The sequence below is a fragment of the Myxine glutinosa genome, chromosome 13, assembly GCF_964187855.1.
Source record: "Myxine glutinosa chromosome 13, kmMyxGlut1.1, whole genome shotgun sequence".
Taxonomy (NCBI): Eukaryota; Metazoa; Chordata; class Myxini; order Myxiniformes; family Myxinidae; genus Myxine; species Myxine glutinosa.
Window position 1 is genome coordinate 78,124,180 of NC_136273.1, and position 9,919 is coordinate 78,134,098.

The window sequence follows — 9,919 nt, forward strand, 5'->3', positions numbered from 1 at the left end:
CAGAACCCGGCGCGGTTTGCAACGCGCGCGCGGCCCAACGTGCGACCGCTTGGTTCCGTGCACGAACTCACGGGGACTTCACGTGTCAACAGGTAGTTACGCGTCCAGGTAACTCCTCTCTCACCAAACGGGTTTCGGAACGCCGCTGTTTTCTGCGCAGAGCAAGGTCGATTCCACCTTCTGTCGTCGCGGGGCGAGGAAGAAGATTCACCGTCCTTTTCTCTCCTCGTGTCTTTTCTTCTTCCGTTTCCGGCCACTTCCGTTTCTGGCCACTGGTTCCGAAGGGCTCCTGACCCTCCAACCACAACAACTACACCACAACTTAATATACTACACACGGATAAGCAAAGACCTGAATGGTAATTCACATACATTCACATAAATATGTAACACCATGCACACATTCAAGGAACCCAGTGCCAGATGAAGCACATCAACCCCAAAACATCACTGAACCTCCTCCATGTTTGACTGGAGGGAAGGTGTTCTTTTCTTTGAATGCTTCATTTTGTTTACTGTAAACATAGAGATGATGTGCTTTACAAAAACGCTCTAATTTGGTCTCATCTGTCCACAGGACATTCTCCCAGAATGATTTTGGCTTGTTCATGTGTGTTTTGGTAAACTCCAGTCAGGCTTTCTTATGTCTCTCTCTCAGCAGTGGGGTCCTCCTGGGTCTCCTACCATAGAACCCCCTTTCATTGAGTAGGTGACAGATGGTGTGAGTTGAAACTGTCATAACTTGTGTCTGAAGGTTAGCTTGAATCTCTTTGGCAGTTGATCGAGGTGCTTTCTTCAACATTCGAACAATCCTTCGCTGCAATCTTCGATCAAGCTTTCTCTTGCAGCCACGTCCAGGTAGCTTGACGACAATGCCATGGACCTTAAACTTCCTGATAACATTGCGTACTGTGGACCTAGGAACATCAAGGTCTCTGGAGATGGACTTGTAGCGTTAAGATTGTCCATGCTTGGCTACAATCTTGTGTCTGACTTCCTCAGACAATTCTCTGGATTTGTCTCTTTTCTCCATGCTCATTGCGGTACACACAGTGATACAAAACAGCAGAATGACTGATTTTCTCCATTCAAACTGGTTTAATGAGTGATTTTTTACAATACAGACATCTGCAACTCACCACAGGTGAGTTCAATTCCAAAGTAAAGGAGAATCACCTGCTTGAAATCTATTTATTTCTACCAACTTCAAAACTAAAAGGTGCCAATAATATTGTTGGGGTTTTGGGAAACCACTGAGAAGTAATGGCAACCACCATACAGGTCCCTTAGAATAGTTATTTCATAGCAGACCATTATCTTAGCCCCTTCCCCTTATTTCGGTTAAGTATGTCATGCGTTCAGGAAGGGAAAGAGAGGTCCTCCTCTCATAAGGGAAAATTTACCAGGCAGATGCACAAAGATTGCATCCACAGATTGATTTCAAGTTTTGAAGGAGAGAAGACAGACCAAAGACCATTGGGATATACACCAATCAGGGCCTGAGTCCCTTCGAGAGAGATAGTGGGGCAGAGTGATGGGCTCCACCAATCGGGAGCCAGGACAACCTCAAACACACCCCCCCTCCCACCCTCGGCAAGGGCTGGACAAAAGGCCTTGCACACGTGTTTTCTCTTCTCTCTCTGCCGGGTTCACTCAGCACGTGCCTGCATGATTTCTCTCTCCCTCTCTCCCTCTCTCGCCCCCTGCAGGCTGTTTGTGTCGGGTGTGGCGTCATGGCGGCTGTGAGCATCTGCTCTGTGTTGTGGTGAGTCCGTTGTGAGATTTCCTCCTCTCCTGCCCTCCCCTGCCCCCACTCCCTCTCCTTTTCCATCCTGTGTGCTTTGGCATTTTGTTTTCATCCGTTCTCCACCTTTTAAGGTCCACCTTCGGTTGAGCTTCAACTTTCCGCCAGATGGCCTCACATTATCCTCAAGCACCCTCTGGTACAATGAATAATTCACAGTGGATTCTAGCATGGCGAGCTGCCCAGGCCCTGATGCAGCAAAGCTGCCCCAAACCATAATATTTTCACCACCATGCTTTACAGATGGTATCAGGTTCTTGTGGTAAAATGCTGTCTTTGGTTTTCGCCAAACATGTCTTCTGGTACTGTGGCCAAATAGCTCTACCTTTGACTCATCTGTCCAGAGCACATTGCTCCAGAAGTGCTGGTATTTGCCTAGGTGTTCATTGGCAAACTTTCGTCTTGCCCTGATGTTCTTTCTGGACAGCAAAGGCTTCCTCCTGGCACACCTCCCATGTAGATCACATTTGTGCAGCCTCTTTCTAATGGTAGATTCGTGCACTTTGACATCAACAGTGGCAAGAGCTTGCTGTCGGTCCCATAATGACATTCTGTGGTTCTTAGAGACTTCTTTCAGCATCTTGCGGTCTGCTCTCGGGCTGAACTTGCTGGAGCGGCCTGGCCTGAACAAGTTGGCAGTTGTTTGGAATCTTCTCCACTTGTAGATGATCTTCCGGATGGTCGAATGATTGATTTCAAATTGTTTGGAGATCTACTTAAATCCCTTCCCAGACTCGTAGGCATCTATAACCTTCTTTCTGAAGGCTTCAGAGAGCTCTTTTGATCTAGGCATGGTGATGTCACACACTTCAACAACAAAGAGGAAACCAAACGAAATGTCTGAGGTTCAAATAAGACAGGTTCCTCCAAGATCCTCTCTAACGATGTTCTAATCATTTGCACCTGAGCTGGTGCAACTGATTCTAATTTTAGGTATTTGAAGTAGTGATAAATGTAGGGGAGTACTTACTTTTTCCACACGCGAAATTTGCATTTATGTTTATTTGAATTATACAATGGACTACAAAATGTAAATGTTTCATGATATTTGCTATATCACCTTTATCTGTCAATATTGTTGAAATGAAGATCAAATAGCTGTATGTTGAAGTATGTTGAAAAAGTCAAAACTTTACATAGGGTGTACTTACTTTTTCATGTGACTATATATATATATATATATATATATATATATATATATATATATATATATATATATATATATATATATATATATATATATATATATATATATATATATATATATATATATATATATCTACATATATATATATATATATATGTATATATATATATCTACATATATATATATATATATATATATATCTACATATATATATATATATGTGAAGAAGCAGCTCTTCGTTTGGAAAAGAAGTCCACAAATAGCCTGAAAAATGACGCAGCTTTTTATTAAAAACCAACTTATACAGATCCGGAAGAAGCCAAGACATCTACAGCAAGAGCCAGTCTCATGCCAAGTCAAGCCTTCCTGAAAACACATTGATTCCCAGTCCATTTATATAGGGACACGTTTTATCAGGAAATCTCCGAGGGAACAAACAAAACTGGGAGAGGTTCCTCCCCGGTGGGCCAAGCCCCCACCGTCATCCGCTCTGTCATTCGGGGGAGTCAGCCCTTCCTTATCATTCGGACCAGATATAGTTTCAAAAGCTCCGAGGTGACGAAAATGTAACTCACAGAGAGAAGAGTGCATGCTTGGCCAGATAAGACCATGCTTGGCCAAACAAACCCATATATTTTATGGGTTTGTTTACATGAGTAATTCAAAGCATGTTTATACAGAGTCATGCGTTGCTGTGATTAATACAAAATATATATGGTAAAAACAATAGGTTTATGTCTGCAATCTAATCATTCTACTAGCGTTACACAAAATCACGCGCATGTGAGCGTGGTTTTACGACCGGCCTTATCTAGCCTCGAAAAAGCACACGTATACAATTTGTCCAGCATGACCTCAGCGAGCCTTTCCTCATCCAAAACTAAAACGAAGCAAAAACCCTTTATTAACTTTATGAAAATAGCATTTTTTAAACAACATTTAAATCATAACACATTAGCAACCAACGTCTATAACTGAACTTTAGGCAATAACAAATCTACTACTTGACATTCCTTCCTCTTGTCTCGTCGAGACAAAGTATCTTAAGAGACAACGTGCCACATCGGGCTTTATTGAAAAATAATTGTGTAATGCGGGTATTGAAAAAATAATTGTGTAATGCGGGTATCTCCCAAGGGCATATCGTGCGCCCAAAGCGCCTCGCCCGTGCATTTGGCGAACGTGTCGTGTGGTGCGTGCTTGGAGCCTGAGGGCTCAGAACATGAAAGTCCATTAACGTTTCGGATCCACAACGAAGGTGTCTGGTCCAGATGAGGTTCTGCTCCGCCAGAGGGCCCGTCACCTCCCCTGCGGAACTTGCTCCCCCCACCCTTTGCAGACTCAGTCCTTGCAGATCTTCGAAGTTAATCAACGATCATGCCCATGAGGTCCCTCACGTGCTGCTGTTCTGGGGAATACATAATATTGTCAGTATCTTGTGTCTCAATTTCCTGGTCAGGGTACAGAGCGTAAAAATCCGATTCACTTGAAGCATTTGAACTTAATACATATGAAGGAAAGAGAGGGACTTCCTTTATGTCAAAGTCTCCCATGGGCGCCTGGTCGGCTTGCGGGTCTAGGACATCCGCGTCGGGTCCCTCGACCGCCAGACCCAGTGTCGCAATCAGATCCATAGTTGGGTCGGAAGGGGGCGTGCAGCTGTCAGCTTGTAATACATAAGCAGCGTTAGCCAGTACACGCAAGGGGTTTATAGCACAAGTATCACAGTCATCACATACACCGTTACAGGCAGCAGCCAGTTCCCACATGGGATCCGCACAAGTATCACAGTCATTACAAAATTCAATGCAATTTTCTGGAGCGCCGGTCGCAACTGCCTTGTTGAAGGACCCGTTCAGGTCGACGGCCTCTGTGGTCAGAGCCATAGTCGTTGTCGGCGGCTTCTTCACTTTCCATCCTGTAGAATACTTTCTCATACAGAGGAGGACTAGAGATTTCATTAGTGCCCCCCAAATTACTACCCCGATTATCACAGCCAGTGCGGTCAATAACCACTTCACTATGGTGCCCGTCCATCCCTGGAACCAGTCAGTGAGCCAGCTAAATGTATAAGAATTTTCGCGCGCGATCCGATCGATCGTCAGGGCGTGGCTAGTTTCCCTTAGTCTCACTATTGCGGCTGACACTCCTTCAGATGGATCGGGTATGTAAGTGCAACATTTTCCCTCTATAATTCCGCATACCCCTCCTTTCTCTGCCAGGAGCATGTCCAAAGCCACCCGATTCTGCATCACCATTGTACGCATGTGAATTACCGTGTCCAATAGTATGTCATGAGCCGTAGCGGTGTCGTTTGCCACCTTTTCTAGGGTCAAAGCCAATTTGTCTATCCGGAAACTATCCATGACTGTGCCCGCTCCTGGGAAGAAGAAACCAAACACCTTTTCCCATAGACTCCCGTGTAGTTTAGTGGTTCCATCTTCGTTCATGACTGACCTCTTATAACGCCTGTCCAAGGACTTTGGGTCTAGCTCATCCAGTATCTCAACGTCAGGAAGGACTGAACCCAGATAACATGTGCCCCCCCAATTATTTGGTAAATAGGGGTAAGCCTTGTCGCCGCATATAAACATTGTCCCATGGGGTGGGACCAGGTGGGTGGATAAGCACTGGAGTCCCTTTACCACCCCATTAATCCTACTAACCCCCCTAGAGAATGTTATAGCCGTTATGTTGTGGTTGCGTTTATCTTGCAGTACTATTCGTAATGTAATCCCCGAGCTCCCTTGTCCCAGCTTCCCGGGGAGAGTGTAGGCGCATTCTGATTCTCCCATACGCAAGTGGCCGGAACCCTGGAGGCAGACCCTCCCTTTCTGTGGTTTGACCCAGACGGGGGCAGGCCTCTCGGCCACATGGGCAATCATTGACGGGCGATAATTAAATTGTCGATTGCAACTCTTGCCGTTGTCAACCCCTTCTCTTTCCAGCGTGGTGACTAAACATGGGGAATCGATAGGTTGTGAGCAGAGGTCATTGAGGGACGAGGGTAGCACTATCATGTGTATTCCTGTGGTGCCTGCTTGGGGAAAGCGCATGCACGACCAGCAGTGTGTCCTATTTTGAATTGTTGCCACTTCCCTGGCCACTTTCCAATATGTGTTTTCACCCTTCTTTGGGGCCTTATTCTGGGGTTGTGGCGTGAGTATGTATTCGATGCATGGTATGTAGTTCTTTTCGCCACCGGCCGCGCCAGGGGTCCAGACGCTGCACCGGACCTGCATAGTCATGCCTTTCTCTAGGCGCGTGCGTGTTTGTAGCTTAAAATCAGGGGTTCCCCATTTGTATCCTGGTTGGGCCAAGGTCTTAATGCTAGCTTGCCCATCTTCCCGGAACTCTCGTTGCTTTTGTAGTACCATGCCAACGCGTCCAGGCCCTGCCGACAGTGCTAGCCAATTTATGTTCACCCAATTTGTGTGCAGGGCTTTCTGTTCGAAACATGGTAGTGATACTCTTTGTCCCCATGTTACGGTGAGGTGTCGGGTTTCGTTTTCGCATCTATTGGAATCGGAGTTTCCCCTAGCTGCTGTCGCTATCAATAGTATTGTACCTATGATTAGGCCCATCCTTACTGTGGTTGCTGTGGTGTAGTGTCTGGTGCTTGTATGGCCAACTTACAGTGCGTGGCGTGGATCCACGAGGTCTTGCCCTCGCAAAAGACTGCCGTTGGTGTAGTCAGCAACACCTGGACTGGTCCCTTCCACCTTGGTTCCAAGGCGTTCTTGCAGGTGAAGTGCTCCACGAACACCTGGTCCACAAGTCTCCTGGGAGCGCCTGGTCTACAGGTCTCCAATTCATAGATTCAATTCATTCAATTCATAGTTTCATAGAACACCTTTTCTCCAATTTCCTAATCCACTTTTTTCAAGTGGATCCAATTTTATCCAATATTCAATTTTTAAATTCAATCCCATTTAATCCAGTCCAATTCAAATTAAATTCAATCCTTCTCTCAGCATCCCATTACCTGTTTCCAACATCAATAAAAATAAAATTATAAAATTAATAAAAAATCAATCATCTCAACTCTCAAATCGAATCAAAAAATAAAAATAAACGAAAATTACTTCAGCGAGAGTTTCAACTAGAATTAACACAAACAAACCACCATTAACCTCCATTAACCTCCCCCTATTATTTATTTATTTTCACGAATAAACAAATAATAGAAATAACCTGGTCTACTTCCAATTTCAATTCTGGTCAGTTCTGGTGTCTGGTCACACACAATGTTTTCCTCACCCACTGTGATTCGCTCAAAATAGATTCTCACTGTTATGTCTGAAATTCGTCTCATGAAAACCCATTCAAGAGTCCGGTGTGACAGACAGCCAAACACATAGACACGCCGAAGACCCCAGGGTACCCATCAAACTAGCTTGTCCCCAGATCCACAACACAGCGAAACATGTAACTTTACTAAAATAATCACTTACTCATAACTAATACTCATAATAACTCATAATTACTTATGTAATTACTCATACCAATACTTACTTAAAATAATGTAATATCCCAATCTTCACCCCCTATGCAAATCGAAGCACCCCGGACGATCCACAACCAATATCAACCACTGTAGCCGTCTTCCCGACTCCAGGCAGCCACACGCAGCCACATACATCTCCCTCCACGTCACACAAGACAACAGCCAACGAGTGTGTCCACCACACAGAAACCTTTGGCAATGCAACAACCGAACTCCCAGACAACCAACAACAAAACCCAATCCATCTCCATGGCTCATCAAGCAGTTCCAACTTAATCCAGCTTCACATACCGATTTCCCCAAAACTCGTGAAACTTCACCCCCATTCTGGAAAAAACCCTGGACTAAACCCTGACACCCTAAATAACTTCAGACTCATCTCCAACCTACCCTTTCTGTCAAAAGTTTTGGAACGTGCTGTGGCCACTCAACTCAAACATCACCACTCTGCCAATAACCTGTATGAAACATCCCAATCCGGATTCTGCTCCAGCCACAGTACTGAAACTGCTCTCCTCAAAATCACCAGCGACCTTTTCTCTCCTCTGATGCCGGCAACCTCAACATTTTCATCCTCCTCACCTCAACGCCTCCTTTGACATCATCAATCACACCATCCTCCTCACCCTGTTTAGACCAGCTTGTGCCTATTAAACCCAAATCAGTTCACTCCCAAGCCCACAAGGACCACCTACTACTCTCAAATTATCCACTCTGGCTCCGGAATCCCAAAAGCACTCTTCTCTACAATAAACAAACTAAATAAACAAACTTTACAACGTGAACAAACTCCTCAGCGCCCTGGATACCACCACCTGTCATTCAGAGTAGACAACAGCATCTCCTTTCTGGCTTTCAGCATCTCCTTTCTCCTTTCTGGCATCCAAATAAAATTCTGGCTTCAAATCAACTTCCTCGAACTTAACTATGATAAATCTAAATTAATCTTCGTTTGCCCAAAACCACTCATAACTTTGCCCCCAACATCGATGGTTTCCCAGTATCCACCTTTTATGAATTTTATGAATCTTCTCATTATTCGAAAGTTTACAAAATGTCCCAAATCTGTATATTATTTTCTACTGTGGTTATATTAAACCATTATTTTACAAAATCCAACTTTCAATAAACTGGAAAATGCTTCGCCATGGAATAGTCCACCACTCATATAAATAATCATAAGAGTTCTGCGAAACATCTCCATCTTTAAAACTTAGCCAACCAATTTTAAACCATATGTTTTCCCCCCAAAAAACAAGTCACATTCTTTGTATATTGCCAACATTGTTCATCGTTTAAGTATCATCCAGAACTAAATTTTTATAAACCATCAACTTGTAGATGCATTTATTTATATCCCATTAACCCAAGAACTCTCAATTGCTTGGTTATATTTTAGTAATGTCATATATCCATATTTCTTTTCCAAATTGTTCCTGATATACACATTAATCCCATCTGTCTTTGTTTCCAGATCAACTCAAATCAAGAAATCGACACAAATCCTTATTACCTCCAATCAACTCAAAATTAAATCAAACAATTCAAAACCAGATCGGATCAGCGATCAGAAATCACTTTTCCAATCAACACATTCCAAGCAACAATTCATTCAAAGACCAAGCTTAAAAACACAACTCTCATCTTACTGTGACAAATAAGCAACCAACCTACTTCACACTAAAACAAATAACTTTTCATCACCCCTTCCTTGATGGATAATTTTACATCCAGATGGGCACAGCATCCCATTTTTTGGCGACCCAGCCCTGAAACAAGCCCCTGGACTCCTTGCAGGCTGGACCAAAACCCCTGGACGAGGTTGCATCCCAGTACTGACTCTGCTACCTTCTTGCAAACCACTTCAACTCCATGAATTTTACATGTTTCGTGAACGGAACAAAGCACTCTGTAATCGTCAGATTGAAACTGCCCCAAACCCGTCCATATAAACTCCATTGTTGTCCTGTCCATCTCTCTGTGTTACATTTACATTTTGTGACTCACAGCTCCTGCCTCCATGGAACAATGACGCCTAAGCACTCAATTAGCCCTCCCAGTACCAAAGACTTACAATCAGACCGACAGACAGACAAATAACAGAGGCATGTCGCCAGCCCCAGCACAGGACATCACCTTTCCGGGCAGGCACAATATAATCCACAGCATCGAAATGCCAATTTCTATCCGGAGCCTCGCGAAGCCAAAATCGGACATGTTCACTGCATTTCAACCTCCATTTCACTGACCCTGACTATCCCCATTGCTCGATCACGCACGTCACTGTGCTCGGCCCGGTTAAATTAAACTCAAGCGTACTGTACCTGACGCTTCCGGTCGGCACCGGAAGTCTGTTTATTTCTTGAGACCCCTGAATCGGGACCTCAACGACAATTACAACGACAAACAGAACTCGATATTCTCTGTTCATTAATTACGTACATGATTTCAGTTTTATCCA